The sequence below is a fragment of the Aptenodytes patagonicus genome, chromosome Z, assembly GCF_965638725.1.
Source record: "Aptenodytes patagonicus chromosome Z, bAptPat1.pri.cur, whole genome shotgun sequence".
Classification (NCBI taxonomy): domain Eukaryota; kingdom Metazoa; phylum Chordata; class Aves; order Sphenisciformes; family Spheniscidae; genus Aptenodytes; species Aptenodytes patagonicus.
The window spans coordinates 78,931,885-78,950,366 of NC_134982.1; the positions used below are offsets into that span (position 1 = coordinate 78,931,885).

The window sequence follows — 18,482 nt, forward strand, 5'->3', positions numbered from 1 at the left end:
GAAGTACACATGCGGTTGTGGTGAATGTCGTTACACTCATTCTTCCCCGAAGATTTACAGACTGCTGAATTATTGCAATGTATTCTTCCACCTCCAATACTAGATGAAGGAGCTGACAGATATCCATGCCCCCACTGAATTATCATTGATCGAAAACTAAAATTTGTTGCTTTTAGCAGTAAAAAATGAATCTTTCTTCTATAGTACATATCCTCACTTCTTTTTTCTGCCTACTGTAGAGAGCTGCACACAGAAAGCAGCACCTTGCCCACAGGATTCCACTAACAAATGTGGGCAGGTATTCTCCCAGCAAGTTGGGCAACCAGTTGCAATGCACTTTGAGTATCAGCTACACTCTGATTCAAAACAGAGATGTGTACCGAACTCTAAGAAGGAGATGAATATCCATTTAAATTACTGGGCTAGGTATGCTTTTTCTGGGAAATGAATGCATACTGGAAAATGCTGAATTGGGCATCTCTAAAAATCCCGGTCCAGATATAAGGTGCTAAAACAAGATACTTTGATTGTTCTGAAGGCAACACATACTGTTGAGAGGTTGCATTTGTTTGGGTTTTGTGGGATGGGGTTATGTCCCCTGAGAGGCAGGATGCAGTTTCTACTTGTTTACTATTTAGCAAGTGCTTCTGGTAAAAGATGATTCTTGTTTACATTTCTCAGTTTGTTTTCTCTTTTGTTTGCTTGTTTTGTTCTCAAAAGTTCCTCCTATTAATATGTCTTCTGGAACTGCCTGGCCTACTTTAGGCTAAAAATAGCCCTTGTTGCTACTGCTGTAGCTCCACGCGGGCCACACAACACCCACACTAGAAAAGAAAACCTCATGCCCTGCTCAGCTTCCCTGAAATGACAAGCAGGTCAGAAACCCATATGACCAAAAAGCAGGAGGAAAACCAAATCCTGCCGTCCTGGTCTGCTTCTGCTAGGCTTGCTGATGATGCCAAGTGGGGAAACGGCAGAAAGGCATGTTGGTGTTTTGGTTTCCCTCTGCCTCCTCCACATCCACCAAGGGCAGTAGACACCACTTCTCTTATAGAGAGCGTGAAAGAAAAGATGAAACTGCAGGGATATGGAGCTGCAAAGAAGACATTTTCATGTTAGTTTCCAAGCAGTCATTCTTCAGTTTAACTTAACTTGATTGATCTGTTGGGTAAATATCGGTCTTGGGGTATGATCAGACCAATGCTGCCCATGCTGTTGCACTGCTTAAATGAACAGCAACACCTCTCTTCCGCAACTGAGACGTCTCCAGTGGGCTGTGCCTGTGCTCCCGATGTCTTACAAAGGAAAAGAGCTCTGGATACACAAATGTGTTTTCCTCTGCGTTGCAGCAGACAAAACTTAACACTTCTTAGCCTTAAGTGGATCACTTTACACTACTTGTCTGCTTGTGCCCCTCAGTCCATGTGGCCCGTGATGCATGCTGGTGAGACGCAGTCTGGGCTTTCTGGTGACCTTGGGCAAGCCACCTCGCTGCCAGGTGGCACTGTGCTCCCCGCCTGTGAAATGGGGGGGGAATGAAGTACCCAGAAACGCTTCTGCAGCTACCGTGGCAACTGAGGGATGAAACGCCATTGCTCCACAGATAAAAATTGCGTTTTCCCAATTTACTCTAGCTTGCGGATGCTATTTTTTTCCATTTTACAGTTAAGGCGTATTGGCAAGAGGAATTCACGCACTCGTGGGAAGCCAGGACTCTGCGCTCATTTGCGGTAGAATAACCCCCGGGCCACCTTTTCTTTGCCCTGCCAGCTAGGAATTTGGCTTACATGTAAGTAGCTGGGGCGGCACCGTTCTCGCTTACAGTAACATAGCTGTGACTTGGAGGCAAAGCCGAGCCTAACAGAGAGCAAGCGCAAGCTACTCTCGGTGTTCTCACTGCGCTCCCGAGCGACAGTTTGTTGAGGACGGGTTGTGTCGGGTACCGTGAGTTCAGAGTGGCCCGGCAGCTCCTGCGCAGCAAGAGCTGCTCAGGTCGATGGGCAATGCACGGTTTGTGAGTACGGGCCCACAACGCGGTGCAGCAGCCTTGGTCAGCAGTCCCGCCTGGTGCCCGGCGCTTGCACGATGAGCCGCGGGGGAAGGAGGCACGCCAGCGCCGCCAGGGCCTGCACCAGGGCCGGGATCCCACCCTGCCGCCCTGGGCATGCCCCGTGCTCCAGGCTGCGAGGGTCCTCTAAGCCAGAGCCTCCCTGGGCTTAGGGGCGCCAACGCTGCCAGCGCTCACCCAGACCTCATCCCTCCGTGTGCCGGCTTTGCTCCCTGGGTGCCTTCTCCTCCCCGCCCCTGGTTTTGGGGGTGTGCAGTCCGGCCTGGGGTGATGCCGGGTGAAGGCACTGGAGCTGCGTGCTCGCCCCGGCGGGGGCCGGGGGAGGAACGGCGGGAGGGGGCTGCCGGACCGCGCCCAGCCTCTGCCTGGCAATCGCCGAATTGCAGGGAGAAGGGTCCCCGGGGTGGGGGGGCGCCTTGCTCCCCGCCCCCGCGGCGTGTGGGAGCGGGGAAAGCCCCGGGGACCGGTGGCTCCGGCACAAAGGAGGGCGCCGGGGCCGGCCGGGGGCACGGCGGCGCCGGGCCGGGCGGGGGGAAGCCGCGGCGGTGCCCGGGGGGATCCCGCTCCCTCCCCTCCCCTCCCCTCCCCTTCGCCCGCCGCTCCGCCCGCCCCTCCCCGGCCGGCCCCTGTCCCCTCCCTCTGCTCCGCTCCGCAGCCGGGGCGGGGGGCTGAAGGCCGGCTCCGGCGCACGGGGAGGCAGAGGAGGAGCGGCGGGCGATGGGGCAGCAGCCGCGCCGGTTATCCTCCGGGCATCGTTAGGGAGAAAGAGGGGGCGAAAAAGAAGAAGGGGAAGAGGGAGGGCGGCCCCGGCCCCCGCCCCTCTCCGCCGCGCCGAGGAGGGCGGGCGGACCAGGATGCCCGGCTGGCGGGCGCTGCCCGCCCGCCCGCATGGAGAGCGCCGCCCGTAGCGGGGCCGCCGCGCCGCGCCGCGCCGCGCCGCGCCGCACCGCACCGCACCGCGGGGTGAGCCGGGCTGGGCGGGTGCGGGGGGCCGGCTGCGGGGGCTGCCCCTGCGGCCGCGCGGGGTGCGGAGGGCCGGGGTGGGCGGCGGGGGCCGGGTGGGAGCCCGCCGCCGGAGGTGCCTCCGGCCCGGCCGTGCGGCACCGCGTCCCGGGGGGGCTCGGGCAGGCGGCGGGAGCCCGGCACGGCCCTGGGGGCGTTTGGGCTGCGGGAGCCGGGGCGGCGCGGCTGCTTTCCTGCTTCCCCCCCGTCTCCGCGGGCCGAGGCGGGCCGGGACGCGGGAGCGTACGGGTTTGTCTTCGGCAGCTTCGGCATCCCCGGGACGCCCTGGAAGCAGTGCGGGGGCAGAGCCCGGGGCGCCGGCGCCAGGCGGGGGCCGTGCGGGCTCGCCGGTGGCCACGTGGCGAGCGGAGGACGAGGGGTGGCCCGCCGGGGCGAGGAGCGTGCTCGGAGGCAGCGCCGCGGTGACCGCGGTCCGTTTGCGGAGGGGCGCTTTCCCCCCGCGAAGGTGCCGGGCGGCCCCTCGCCCCGCCGCGGTGCTGCGGCCGCGGCCCTTCCGCGCGGAGCCTCCCCCTGAAAGGGGGGTCCCTCGCCGCCGCCTCGGCTCCCGACGTCGGTGGAGCCGCGCAGGCTGGCACCTGGCTGGTGCCTGGGCTCGGGGTCCCGTGGGGAGCAACCACCTTCCCCTCGCCCCGGCTGGCTGCCGGGGCAGCCGGCGGTGCCGTCCGGCCGTGTCTGTAGCGGACACGCGTGGGTTGTCTTTGCGCCGAGAGTGGGGACAGAGCGGCGATTCCCGCGAGCGGCCCACGGGGAGACGGTAGTCAGCGAAGGCGGACACCATGTTTCTGCCACGGTGTTCCCCGACTGTGCTCTTCTCTGCCGCTGTCTCGCAGTGCTGCGGAGTTGGTTGTCGTTTGGGAGACGACTGCGTGCTGCGGCAGGGCGTGATGGATGCGCAGGTGTATTCACACACAGCTGCTAGGGCAAGGCAAGCAATAAAAGCGAGGGTAGCTCTGGCCTTGCCGCTGTCCGTACCAATAGGCCGAGTGCTGCTGATCTCCGTGGTGCAAGTGAGGACCAGCTTTCTCTGCAGGCACACGCGTGCCGGGGGAGCAGCACCGCTGGCAGGTGCTGAGGGAGACACCTGAAGGCCCGTACCGGCTCCGAACAACGGAGACACAGGATTTGGCTTGTCGACGTGCTTTAGAAATGATGTTTCAGTGCTGCACGACATGTTGGCAGTTCTGCCCTTGAAAGCGTGGCTGAAGCCTTTGATCCACAGTGCCTTTCTGCATTTGCTAAGCCAGCTAAATCACTCATCGAATACTATGAGCCCTGCCCTGAGAGAGAATGCGTCCTCTGTGTTTTGAGCCTCTCTACGTATCAGCCTCCTTCTTCCTTTTTTTGCCTTCTCTTCACACGTGTAATTAAACAGCTCATTTCCTCTGCGACACATCCCAGGAAACATGCTTGGCTGGGATTATTATTATTATTACTATTATTATTATTATTACTATTATTATTATTATTACTATTATTATTATTATTGCTATTATTATTATTATTTCAGGTCTAGGAATGTTTTGGAACGGGAGGTCAGAAGAAGGGCAATACGAAGTAAAGGAGCTTCGTGGAGACCACTCAGAGAAGTTCACCGTGATGGAAAAGAAGGGGGCATCCCATGTAACAAGAGAGATGATCAGCAGTCACCTGACAGAGGACCGAAGGGATGTCTGCTGTTTTAAGAACAGCCAAGTCGTACTCTTCACGTGGGACGAGCAGGCTGCCCTTCACCTGCCCCTTTCAGCGCCATCAGAACAGGGTAGCTAAGTGAATCACAAAAGCCTTTACTGTTTCCCTCGGGAGTACCCTGTACCAGCCCTCCTTGGCCGAGTGTGACAGCCCAGGTGTGGCCGGGATCAGACCGTGGAAGAGCTCAGGGTCTCAGGGGTTTCCCTCCATCTACTTGGACTTTGCAAACGGGCATTTCTGTTCTTTTTCGCAAATGCAGGTCCCACTAGCTAAATCCCAGGATCTCAAGGATCGGTTCTAGGATCTTTTCTTTCGACCTTACCTCCTCCTTTCATTTTCCATTCATAAGAAATACTGTGTTTATATCAGACCACTGGAGCCGGAGATTACCGCTCAGGGACTTTCACACAGACAATCTCAAAGCGTGTGCCTGTGGGGGGATGGTCCTCACCGACCATCCCGGGTAACGTGGAGAGGGTCCTATCACAACTTCTGTGGTGTGTTCGCCCAGGCTGAAGACCCTGGGACGTTGTAGGGGAGACACAGGAGGGGACTTTGCGTCCACGGAGGGATCCTGCTCGGCTGAGCAACAGCAGACACGATGAATTCATAAAAAGGGACACCACCCCTTGAAGCTCCTGATGCAGCACTCAGCACGACAGGCTTGGGGCAGCCCTGGGGCTCCCGGTGCTCTTTCTGTGCAGAGACCTGCTGACACTGCCAACACCTGGCGAGCCCCGCGTGCCCGGTTTGGCACTGCCACCCTGCCAGTTGTACTGCTTTACCAAGGGTCATAGTTACGATAGCGTGTATGTGAGAAGAACAGTCGTCATTTCTCACGAGAAAGGTGTTCTTCTTCGTGGGGGTTATTCAGTGGCCGCAGGGGCACTCCCTGCCGTGGGTCTTTGCCCCTATGGGTGCGGAGCAGAATATCCCCTTTGCCAGGAGCTGTCCTTGTCCCCCGCGCCACTGGTGTCCAGCCCCCGCGCATCCCGAGGGGCGATGCCGGTCCCCTGCCGGCACTGAGCTCCAGGGCCAGGCGCCTTCACGTGCTGTGTTGGACCGACCGTCCCCGCAGACCTTGCAGGTCGGGGAGCCCCGTGGCCCCAGGTATCCCAAACTCGCAGCTGCTCCAAAGTCATTTATTCCGTCTGGAACCGGGACTGAGAGTCTTTGGGCTGAGCTCTGTGCTCATGACACCCACCCAAGTCGCGGTCCAACGGGCTGGTCTGCTGGTGGAGCCTGCAGGAGAACCATCAAGGCCACTTCTAATACAGTATTGTCAGTGCAGATAATAAGGGATTGCATTATTGCAATTTTTATCATTGCAGATTAATGAGGGGTCGTTTCCTGTAAAAAATCAGGAATTTGGGGGTGGGTTCCGGTCATTGATTTTGGTCGTTCCATGGTCGTTCTTGACTCACTGAAACTAAAAATTTGCGTAAGAGAGACTCGACTCTAATGCACTTCCTACTCAGAAATAGTAATCAGAATTTCAGATTGTTCAGGTATCTTGCTCAGACGTTTTCAACTGGAATGCTTTTTTCCTTTAAAAATGTTGTTACAGGTACCGTGAAGTGGATCTATAACAAAAGTATAGAAAGGCTAACATGATTAAAGGGAAATGTTCAGAATTAGTTTCCTTCTTTACGCTGGGGTAAGTCCACTTCACCATATTTTCAGCTTACAAGTATTTCTTCATGTTTTAGCTTCTAACGGTGATTTTGGATGGGAATACTGTTGGATGCGAGAGAATTGTTCCGGTCAGTCAGAAAAGCTCTTTTTTGTCCTACTTCCATCATGTTCATTCTGTTTCTCCTGACTGGTCTCACTAGTTTCAACCTTGTTGTTTGAACTAAGGATTACCTCACTGTACCTGTCTCAACTGATGTCATGGCGACTCTATCACACTAAGAAGGTGGAGCTTCCATTTTGATACAAAAAACGATTTTCCTAAGCCTTTCTATCGTTTTTGCACTTTGACAATACTCCCAGCGTAAACTTTTCCTCCGGTATGAGGAATGGAAAACTGCCCAAGGATTAGTCCTCTTGCGTCATGTCAGCGATATCTGCCGGTAGCCGAGTTTATTTACTAGGTTCCTCTGTACAAAAGACTGCGTTCAGTGGCTTTGTAGAGATGCATTCAGATGAACTTGTAGCTACCGGTTTCCTCAGCAGGGAGACGCGAGGAAATCCTAACAGCGTTGGAGTAAAGGAAGAAATTATTGCAGACCAAAACTCCTTTACCAGGTATTCTCTCTCAGCGTCAGATCGGTCACGCGACATGCAGTTAAACTGTCACCTAAGGCACAGCGCTACCGGGACAAAAAGACGCCCAACCCAAAACCCGACAGCCTTACTAACTGCCAGTGACTCAAATTTGCCATACATTTACGACACATACATTCTGCCTCACGTATTTGATTTTGCCACCCGTTTTCATGGGCTCTACGTGGTACGGTGGAAGAATGTTCCGTCCTTAATAAACACATCTCTTTTCTGTTTTCACAGTGATTTCTCAAGGCGGGGGAAGGGCATGCTGGTCATCACGTCATGGGCCTCGTGCTTCCCTCTGCTGTGCAACCAAGAGTAAAGCACGGGCGTGCAGAAACCGTTTCCCGAGGTCCTGACAGACTGAAATGTTAACTGTGGGCCTATCTGGAGTGTACTGCCCTAGCGCCAACACCGCTTCCAATACAAATCTTATAAAAAGATCCATTTGAGATGGATGAGACATTTTGTACTGAAAAAACCCTTAATTTTGACTTTGTACAATTGAATAGTACTCGCAGCTTAATATTCTCTGGAATGTTTTGCTGTTGCCAGAATCTTTCTGCTTCTCGCACTCCCCTCTTACTCAGAACACAATGCTTATGAAATGCATAATCTTGCATTTTATCCTGGAAGAGTCTTTGCTCACCGTTTTTTCCGGCAAGCTGTGATGTTTATCTGGGCAATCAGAGCCGCGGGACGGAGCACGGTGCTTCCAGTTCTCCCTTTTTCCACTGTGCAGCTGACGGTGACTGAGGCAGCGATGCCTCGGCAAAGGCACCGGCCGTGAGCTGGGGGTGTCTCGGGAAGGAATTGAGAGTATGGAAGGAGTGACGCCCTGCAGCCTGGAAATGGGGGGTGATTTATGCCACCGCCTGGTGATGCCAGTGCTTTCTGAGTTTGTGCCCCTGTTGTGACTGCTGCTCTAGAGAGGAGACGCTGGTCGTGGCCGAGATGGGAGAAACCTGAAGAAGTGTCCTCGGGAGCAGGGTGTTTTGAGATCCCCTGTTTGGTCTGTAATATTGGGGTGCAAAAGAGAGGCGTAGAAGCCAGAGCATCCATCCGTTCCTCAGCCGGCAAAGCAGAATCAAGAGAGTGGTGGAAGAAGCTCTGCCTCTCGGGTCTTGCCTGTGCTGAAACCAATCATTCCTGCATTCCCAAAAACACAGCAAGAAGTTGTTTCCCACACAGTCCAGGGCACCGAGGGAGGCTGAGGATGGGTTCACGTGCAAATAGAGGACGCCGTTAAGAAAGTCCTTCCTCTGTCAAAACCAATGCCTTCCTCTTGATTTCAGGTCACCCCTCTCCTAAACCAAAGTGTCTCGGAGACACAGGCAGACAGCTGACAGAGCATTTCCCGGGCGGTACACACGGGTTCCCCTCGGGAGCGGCTTCTCTGCACCGTGCTGGGATGAGACCTATTAACAGGCACATTCTGTGTATGTGTCTCTGTTCGCACGCCTCCTGTGAAAGTAGCTGGGCGCCTCTGAGTGCCAAGACGCAGCCAAAGGAGGAAGGAATCTGTGTTACAAAGCAGCGTTCAAAACGCTGTTTTCTGGGAGAGAAGAAACAGACATGTAGAGAGGAGCACGCTGCCGTGATTCCTGCTGCCACGTAGCATGCCAGCTGCTGAAACCAGCAGGAGAGATACCGGCTCTCTGCACCCTCTTGTGAAAGTTCTCCACAATTGCACCGTCACAAATCCACGGGGCATCTGCGGCAGTGAAAATGGCTGTGGTACTCGCTCCTCCAATACACCAGCACGCCAGACGCGAGCGCTGAAGAACCGGTGCTGTCAGCAGCTCTTGAACACGAGAAGCATTAGAAGCAGGGGAACTCACTGGCTTATTCAGCCCGTTCCTTGGCAGGTCACTCCCTTCCACACCTGGCTTCTTCACTGCTTCCAAAGATGACTGAAACTGAGCTCTGCACGCACGTACACGACCCCCCCGGCAGCGGCACAGACACCTCCAGCAGGACAAACATCTGCCCACCTCGGAGAGGTTCCTGCTTTGTCACACTCTGTGGGGTGCAGAGACAAGTGCTGGAGGTGGCAACGTTATAGCGCATCCCAACTCCTTTCATTGACAGTAAGAGAACTCGAGCGCAGTAGATTTTTTTTTTAAATACCAGCCTAAATTTATTTTTTCATTATTTTACCCCTTTACGCTTTTTCATGCTACTTCCAACTTCTGCACATAGTCCTTTCCTTCCTTTGGTGTTTCTACCTCTTCCTTTCTTTGCACCTTCCCCTCCCTGCTTGTCAGCGGAGCTATTTTCAGATCTTTTAGGGTCCTTTTTTTCACCCACCTTGTACCAGATCTGCCAACACAATAATAACTCTCCTGACTTTGCCCCTAACTGCCTTCTCTTTGGGCCACCTTCACAGCTGGCAAAGCTTCGGTCTTTCGTCTGCAATTTTCTGACAGCAAGTGATTTCCTAAGGACTGCAGTGCAAGCACGAACCACAAGGCAGACCTTTTCTCTCTCAAGCGAAGCTGCTTTGAAAGGACTGATGAATTCCCATCACGGAAACGAAGAGATGCTGACCGAGGATCAGACTGGAAGGATTTGAAAGGGGGTAGGAAGCTCAGCCTGCAAAATGAGACACGAGAATCTTTTTCCCCACAGGAATTTTGGCATCACTTTAGCACTGCTTCACACTGGCGAGCTGTCCCCAGGAGAAGAGCTTCGTCAGCCCCCCCCGCCCCGTTTGCACACCCCTCCTGACAGCGGTGGGAGTGCTCCGGCCATAGGCGTGGAGCCCGCTGTTCCCAGCTGGGGGACGAAGCCCCTGCCAGGCCCCTCAGGCACACCCGGAGTGGGGGGACCCCTCCTCGCTGTCCCCACAGTGGGGTCCAGGGCTCCGAGGATGCTCCTTCTGTCCGGGCAGAGCTCGGGATGGCCCTCATGGCACTGGGACCGGGCTGGGGCACCGGGGGCTGCCAGCAGAGACCGGGCATGATGCTCAGTTGGGTCCCCATCGGACCTGTGACAAAACCAGCTTGCCCTCCTGCCTGCTCTGCCCTTGGCATCTGCTGCGGGTGCCACCCACGGTGGGGCACGGGGGGAAAGGGAAAAGGCACGAGGAGGAGGGGGAGAAAGCAGCACCCAGAGCCTGTGTCAGAGAAAGAGGAATTTATTTCCTCTTTCTGGAATGCAGGGTTGCTGGAGCCCTGCTAGTGCTGCCGGCGGGGCGGCCTCTTGCAGGGCTGTGGAGAGTCCTGGGGGCCGGGGGCCCTCCTCTTTGGGGGGCGCTGGGGCCCCCCGGGCGAGCGGTCCATGCCCCGGCCGGGAGCGCAGGGGCTGCGGCTGCAGCCCTGGGCAGAAGGCCCTTCCACCGTCGCCTCCCCCGGCTCCTCCTGGGGCTGCTCCTGCTCTGCAGGGGTGGGTGCAGATGGGGGCCGGACGGGACCCCTGCGGAGGGCGGCCTCCAATGTGCCGGCTTCCTCCTCGCTGTCGGAGCCTGCAGGGCTGCCAGAGGAGGCCAGGCTGGAGTCGGGCGTCCCCCCCCGGTAGGCGGTGGGGCTGGGGATGGCCGCAGGGCTGTCGTCCTCCTCCCCGGCAGCGTAGGGGCACAGCAGCCTCCAGGCCTCCTCGCTGCACTGGCGCACAATGATATTGATGACGCCATGAACCAGCAGTGCGGTGTGTTCCTCGAGGTAGTCCTGCAGCATCTGGACCATGACTTCCCCATCTGGACCGTGGACACACAGGGCGTGCAGGATGGTGCTCTCCGCACTCTTTGCCTGCCACCACCGAGCCCCATATATTGCCTCCAGCTCCCGGCGCAGCCAGGGCAGCACGGGGTAGAGGAGATGCTGGTTTTGCCGGAAGAGTGCGGCCCACACCTCGGGCAGGAGGCCACCCACAGTAGCTTCGGCCTCTGTCCCCGCAGCCCCCTGCTCTTCCAGGAACGGCATCCCCTGTGGAGAGGACGCCGCAGGGCGATGGGGGCTGCTGTTGGCCAGGCGGCCGGGAGCTCTGCCTGCCTGGCTGCTGGCGACTGATGGCTGTGCGGGGGACGTGATGACATGCTCTAGGTAGTCATCTCCTCCCCGCACAGAAAACTTGACCTTCTCCATCTGTCCTCTGCAGAGTGGGCAATTTGATGACCTTTTTGCCCACCGCAGGATGCAGCCCAGGCAGAACTGGTGTTGGCATGGCTGCACGAAGGCGACGCCGTTCTGAGCATCGCGGCAGATGGGGCAGGTGCACTCTGGCTCCGTGGCCATGTTTGTGCTCCGCAGCGGGTTGGGGAGAGCCGAGGATGAGGAGCTGCTCCCCCTCGCTGGCGCCGGCGCTGCCAAAGGGTGTCGCGCGCTGCAAAATGGAGAGAGGCCATGATCACTTGCTGTCCCGGGGAGGGGAGGGGAGGGGAGGGGAGGGGAGGAAGAAATGCCCAGGCCCCTCGAGAAGGACACCCTCCCGGCTCCCCGAGACCCATTGCCCGCCCCACGGCCACCCCGGGGGACGTGTCCCCGCACAGCTCACCTCCGCTGCTGCAAGCACGCCCCGCGGTGCCCGGCTGCCTGAACCAGGCAGGGCCGGGGAAGCACAGGGGATGGCTCCGGGACGGGCACCGAGAGCTGCCGACGGCAGCCCCCAAAGCACCACCCAGCACCAGGAGAAGCCTCGCTCCACCCTCCAGACCTCGCAGGCACGCTCGGCAGGAGTGCAGGCACGAGCCAGGCTGGGCCAGGCTCTGCCAGCGCCCAAAGATAAGCAGTGAGGGACGTGAGGTCACAGACCATTGCTTGCTGACATCACAGTCTGCCGCTCGGTGACGTCAGCCTCCACCACCTGGTGATGTCACAGCAGGCCTTCCGCCTCACCCTGAGAACTTCTGCTTTGGAGCTGTGTCGCTTAGCTGACTGTTCTGCATTGCTGCAGTGCGTTCCCCATGGAGCAGGCAAAAGCAGGCTTGTTTTGCTTGACCGCCGCTGTTGAAGGTTCCTCTAAGATGGTGGTGCTTCCGTGGGGCCCTTTGGGACTTTTCTTCCTCTTCCTGCACGCAAAAACTCAAAGTAACCCTCCGTGTCACCAGGACTTCTAGGAGTCCATGAGGAATGGCTTTTTTCACCTTGCGGTAACAGGCTTGAGGGATTTTTAAAGTGAAATCAATACCTTTCCCCCCAAGACGCTCAGTTGCCATTAAACTAGAGAGCTAGCTCAGTCTCCTTTTGGCAGAGTAGAAGCGTAGGCCAAAAACCTGCACGTGGTTCTTGCCCTTTCAGGCTTTGGGCTCTGGGTTGAAGCTTTTGGTTTTCCCAGGGATTTCTGCTTTAGAAACGAAACACATTTCTCATGGAAAGGGTTCTTTCCCGTAGCTCCAGTTTCTCTTCCTGACAGATTCTAATGAAAGGCATTTTGCTGAGCTTCCCAAATAAACTAACCTTTAGAATTCTTCAAGTATATCGGTAGCATACTACCCTGCTTTTGAGTATTGTACAGTGCTGGGTAACACTTAAACCCCTCCCCCTCTTTAAAAATACATAAACCTTGCTTTGCAGGAGCTCTGCAGGTCGAGTACCCTGTAGCAGTGCAGGCCCTGCAGCACGTTTGAAGGTCTCTATCTGTGCCATTGCTGCCTTTGAGGTTAGCTGGCAAAATAATGTTTAGGTATGCTTCTGCCATGAGAGTCACCTGTTTTAAATTTGTCACCAGTCTCAAACACTTACCAAATAATCCGTTACGAAGCTCGTAACGCATTCTGACTCTTACCCTGTTATCCCTATGGCTAATAGGACAGTTCTCTGACCCCATTTCCTCCATCCTGTGGTCAGCATTATGTTCTTGTTTTAATATGGTAAAGCGTAACGCAATTATTTGGTGTTGTCTGAGTCTGTTGTACAGACAGAGTGTCTTTAAAACGTGAACAGGTCCTGTCAAACTTGAGGAAGCCCATGTGATGTCGCTTTTATTCAACAACGGAGGAAGAAAATTTTGCATTGGTCTGCAAAGAGCCGCTGATGCCCCTTCACAACAATGTCAAATCCTTTCTGTGCATGAGAGCGACTTCTTCTTCTACTTCAGGAAGAAGATGATAACAGAATGCAGAATGCAGAACTTCCTAAATTTTAGTTCTTATCGCGAATGTCTCAGTGCTGTGCGGAAAGTGGACTTTTGGTTGCTGTTTGGAAATCGTCGAATGGCTGCTTTGTTGTTTCTCCGATCACATACCTGCTTTTGGGAAGTTCCTGAAAGTTGACGACTATGAGTCAGTGTTAGCTATTTTCTTGACTTCTGGAGCTGTGTCGCTTAGCGATGAAATTACTCTGACTTTTCACATGAGCTGATCCTTCTTTCTTTCATTTTTCACCCACCTGGCCCACTTCCTGCATCCCCTTCAGCAATTTAGTGAATTACTCACCTGCATCATACTGTCTCAGGTGCTGTCTCTTGCCTCTCAGCCTGCAGATTCAACCAGCTGAAGCACAACAGCGCGAGATGATTATTCCCATAGGTGGGCTGTGGCACGCCTACGGCTTTCTGCAGAAAACGTAGATCAAAGCCACGCTGCGTTAAATGCAAGTCATTTCTGGCGTAATCTTGCAATGCCGTATCATTGCTTATTCGTAGGAGATTCTTGGGTGACTAAGTCCCATGGAAGTCAGAGAGCACCAGGTTCCTAATTCTCTTTGGAGGATACAGGCCCTGGTCGGTAATTCGCTCCCTCAAAACGTTTACTTCTGAGAGGCGAGACAGTGGATAACTCTGTCCTTCTGCGCAAATGCGCTTGCCCAGGCCTTTTTTGCTAGCGTATGCTTGCGAGTCTTGAAGTTGTGTACATGCTGTAGAAGCCAAGTAAGTCTTTTTCAAGCCGTGGTGTGATTGTCTAGCCTGGCACCCGGGAAGATACACCATGGCCAACTTGTTCTTTTCAAAAGCATTAATGTTTAAAAATGATTTAAAAATGGATAGCCAGGACAGTCTTTTCATTACCACTAGAACGACAAACGCCTGCCCGTTCTCTTTTTCAAGCACCCGGCCCAAGAGCATTGTTAAAATTTAAAAGCTATAATGAACGGCACGTGAACTAGAGGGACAGCTGCACTGGAAATTAAATTCGAGGAGAGGAACAGAGCATTTGATGAAATGGAGCTGTTGCTTGAGGCTCAGAAATACATCTTGGGAGAGAACCGGGCCGAGTATTCTGTGTAGGCCTTTATTTCTGTGGGTGCCTGTTTTCAGGGACGATCGTTACTCGCTGACGGGGAAGATTTTTTGGAAAGCCGGGAACGGAATAGGTACTCAGCATTTATGGAAATCCATGCAGGTGTGATTCCTAGATGATGCCCATGCCTTTGAAGACTACCTTTCATCTGCCCAGCTCTGTACTTGTAGCCCTGATTTTTAACGCCTTAGAAAAAAGAGGCGTTGAGAGTGAAGGCATCTTCACTAGACGTGTTCATTAAGGTTTACTGCCATCGAGTATCTGGTGGTAGGTATAAGTGCCGGCGGAAGCCCTGTTTCTCATCTTCCTCGTCCCATATTCTCCTAATTCTCACACAATACTTCTGGACTGCTTTCAGAGTCATTTTCCTTCCTGAAGTAATTTTGCACGGTTTGTTAAACCCCTGCCCTTCGGGTGTCAAGCTCATGTCTGGCCGTTAGATTTAATGTGCTCTTATGCAGAAGTCAGGCCGATGCTCCCTTTACCGACCAGAGAGGGTGGGGTGAGGTCCAGCGCCTTCCTCCGAAGCACCCCGCGCTGGCCCTTGCAGAGATGGAGCTGCAGGCGTTGCGTGTCTGCAGACAGGCCTGTGAGCGCGAGGTTGTCCCTCGTGCCCTGCGTCCTGCTGCATGCTGGGGAGTGTTTAGCCCCCGGAGGATGACAAATCCTGCGGCGTTACAAAGAGAAAGCACGGGGCAGTCGACGTGCACAAGGGCAGGGCTGCCGTAGGGAGGGGCTGGACGGGGGGAGCAAGGGGCCGCGAGAGACCCCGTGCAGTTCGGCCAGGAGCAATGGGCAGCCCTGCCCGGGGAAGGCAGAGCCCCGGCATTGATGCCGGCTGGGGATTAGAGAAGGCCTCTCTGCTCAGCGCCCGTCAGGCCTCATCTGGACACCGTGTCCGGCCTAGGGTCCCGGACGGGGGAGACCTCGACAAGCCGGAGGGGCTGAGGGGAGGCCACGGGCAGGCAAAGAAAGCCTTTTACTTCCCTACTCGGGAGCCCTTATCAGACACGTGAATCACGTTGCCCAGGGTTAGGAGCCAGGAGCTTCCAGAAGCTGAGAATCAGCTCTAGCAGGGAGTTGGTTTGTGGTCTGGGATGACGACACCTTCCTTCCTCCCTCCCTCCATTTCTCTGTTGGCCAAATGAGAAGTGAAATGCCAGCCTGCGTGAGGTGAAAGCTGAGGGACTTGTTCCTCTTGGGAAAGGCTGGGGCTGGTAGGAGTCACGCTGTACCTGCCAAATACCGTTACCCCAATGCTTGCCTCTGGCTCAGACGCCCCTGCCCATGGCCGTGCCCCGCGGCAGGCTGGTGCCACCCACGGTGTGGCGCGGAGGGCAGGGAAAGGCACGAGGAGGAGGGGGAGAAAGCAGCACCCAGAGCCTGTGTCAGAGAAAGAGGAATTTATTTCCTTCTTCTTAAACGAAGGATTGCTAGAGCCCTTCTAGTTCTGGGCTTTAGCCGGCGGAGCACCCTCTTGCAGGGTGGTGGAGAGTCCTGGGGGCTGGTGGCCCTCCTCTCTGGGGGGCGCTGGGGCCCCCCGGGTGAGCGGTCCGTGCCCCGGCCGGGAGCGCAGGGGCTGCGGCTGCAGCCCTGGGCAGAGGGCCCTGCCACCGCCGCCTCCCCCGGCTCCTCCTGGGGCTGCTCCTGCTCTGCAGGGGTGGGTGCAGATGGGGGGCGGACGGGACCCCTGCGGAGGGCGGCCTCCAATGTGCCGGCTTCCTCCTCGCTGTCGGAGCCTGCAGGGCTGCCAGAGGAGGCCAGGCTGGAGTCGGGCGTCCCCCCCCGGTAGGCGGTGGGGTTGGGGATGGCCGCAGGGCTGTCGTCCTCCTCCCCGGCAGCGTAGGAGCACAGCAGCCTCCAGGCCTCCTCGCTGTACTGGCGCACAATGATATTGATGACGCCATGAACCAGCAGTGCGGTGTGTTCCTCGAGGTAGTCCTGCAGCATCTGGACCATGACTTCCCCATCTGGACCGTGGACACACAGGGCGTGCAGGATGGTGCTCTCTGCACTCTTCGCCAGCCACCACCGAGCCCCACATATTGCCTTCAGCTCCCGGCGCAGCCAGGGCAGTACGGGATCAAGGAGATGCTCTTCTCTTTGGAAAACGGCTGCCCAGACCTCAGGCAGGAGGCCACCCACAGTACCTTCGGCGTCTGTCCCCGCAGCCCCCTGCTCAGCTGGGGACAGCCTCCTCTGGGGAGAGGACGGAGGGGACGCCACGGGGTGATGGGGGCTGTTGTCGGCCGGGTGGCCAGGAGCTCTGCCTGCCTGGCTGCTGGCATCTCGCGACTCTTCGAGGGGTGGGATGACACACTGTAGATAGTCATCTTCTGCCCGCACAGAAAACCTGACAATCTCTATCGGTCTTCTGCAGAGGGGGCACTCTGGTTTCATCCTTGTCCAACGCAGGATGCAGCCCAGGCAGAGCTGGTGGAGACAGGGCATCACATAAGCGACGTCATCTCGAGCATCGTGGCAGATGGGGCAGGTGCACTTTGGCTCCATGGCCATGTTCGTGCTCCGCAGCGGGTTGGGGAGAGCCGAGGATGAGGAGCTGCTCCCCCTCGCTGGCGCCGGCGCTGCCAAAGGGTGTCGCGCGCTGCAAAATGGAGAGAGGCCATGGTCACTTGCTGTCCCGGAGAGGGGACGGGAGGAAGAAATGCCCAGGCCCCTCGAGAAGGACACCCTCCCGGCTCCCCGAGACCCATTGCCTGCCCCACGGCCACCCCGGGGGACGTGTCCCCGCACAGCTCACCTCCGCTGCTGCAAGCACGCCCCGCGGTGCCCGGCTGCCTGAACCAGGCAGGGCCGGGGAAGCACAGGGGATGGCTCCGGGACGGGCACCGAGAGCTGCCGACGGCAGCCCCCAAAGCACCACCCAGCACCAGGAGAAGCCTCGCTCCACCCTCCAGACCTCGCAGGCACGCTCGGCAGGAGTGCAGGCACGAGCCAGGCTGGGCCAGGCTCTGCCAGCGCCCAAAGATAAGCAGTGAGGGACGTGAGGTCACAGACCATTGCTTGCTGACATCACAGTCTGCCGCTCGGTGACGTCAGCCTCCACCACCTGGTGATGTCACAGCAGGCCTTCCGCCTCACCCTGAGAACTTCTGCTTTGGAGCTGTGTCGCTTAGCTGACTGTTCTGCATTGCTGCAGTGCGTTCCCCATGGAGCAGGCAAAAGCAGGCTTGTTTTGCTTGACCGCCGCTGTTGAAGGTTCCTCTAAGATGGTGGTGCTTCCGTGGGGCCCTTTGGGACTTTTCTTCCTCTTCCTGCACGCAAAAACTCAAAGTAACGCTCCGTGTCACCAGGACTTCTAGGAGTCCATGAGGAATGGCTTTTTTCACCTTGCGGTAACAGGCTTGAGGGATTTTTAAAGTGAAATCAATACCTTTCCCCCCAAGACGCTCAGTTGCCATTAAACTAGAGAGCTAGCTCAGTCTCCTTTTGGCAGAGTAGAAGCGTAGGCCAAAAACCTGCACGTGGTTCTTGCCCTTTCAGGCTTTGGGCTCTGGGTTGAAGCTTTTGGTTTTCCCAGGGATTTCTGCTTTAGAAACGAAACACATTTCTCATGGAAAGGGTTCTTTCCCGTAGCTCCAGTTTCTCTTCCTGACAGATTCTAATGAAAGGCATTTTGCTGAGCTTCCCAAATAAACTAACCTTTAGAATTCTTCAAGTATATCGGTAGCATACTACCCTGCTTTTGAGTATTGTACAGTGCTGGGTAACACTTAAACCCCTCCCCCTCTTTAAAAATACATAAACCTTGCTTTGCAGGAGCTCTGCAGGTCGAGTACCCTGTAGCAGTGCAGGCCCTGCAGCACGTTTGAAGGTCTCTATCTGTGCCATTGCTGCCTTTGAGGTTAGCTGGCAAAATAATGTTTAGGTATGCTTCTGCCATGAGAGTCACCTGTTTTAAATTTGTCACCAGTCTCAAACACTTACCAAATAATCCGTTACGAAGCTCGTAACGCATTCTGACTCTTACCCTGTTATCCCTATGGCTAATAGGACAGTTCTCTGACCCCATTTCCTCCATCCTGTGGTCAGCATTATGTTCTTGTTTTAATATGGTAAAGCGTAACGCAATTATTTGGTGTTGTCTGAGTCTGTTGTACAGACAGAGTGTCTTTAAAACGTGAACAGGTCCTGTCAAACTTGAGGAAGCCCATGTGATGTCGCTTTTATTCAACAACGGAGGAAGAAAATTTTGCATTGGTCTGCAAAGAGCCGCTGATGCCCCTTCACAAC

The 18,482-nt window shown here is 55.9% G+C and overlaps 1 long non-coding RNA gene across 1 annotated transcript; it reads left to right on the forward strand.

The window, feature by feature from the left end:
• The first annotated feature begins 2,996 nt into the window (after nucleotides 1-2,996).
• LOC143172862 (uncharacterized) lies at nucleotides 2,997-7,909 on the forward strand. The gene is made up of 3 exons (XR_012997426.1): nucleotides 2,997-3,031; nucleotides 4,599-7,030; nucleotides 7,292-7,909. It is a non-coding gene; the product is annotated as an uncharacterized LOC143172862 (long non-coding RNA).
• Nucleotides 7,910-18,482: the final 10,573 nt, after the last annotated feature.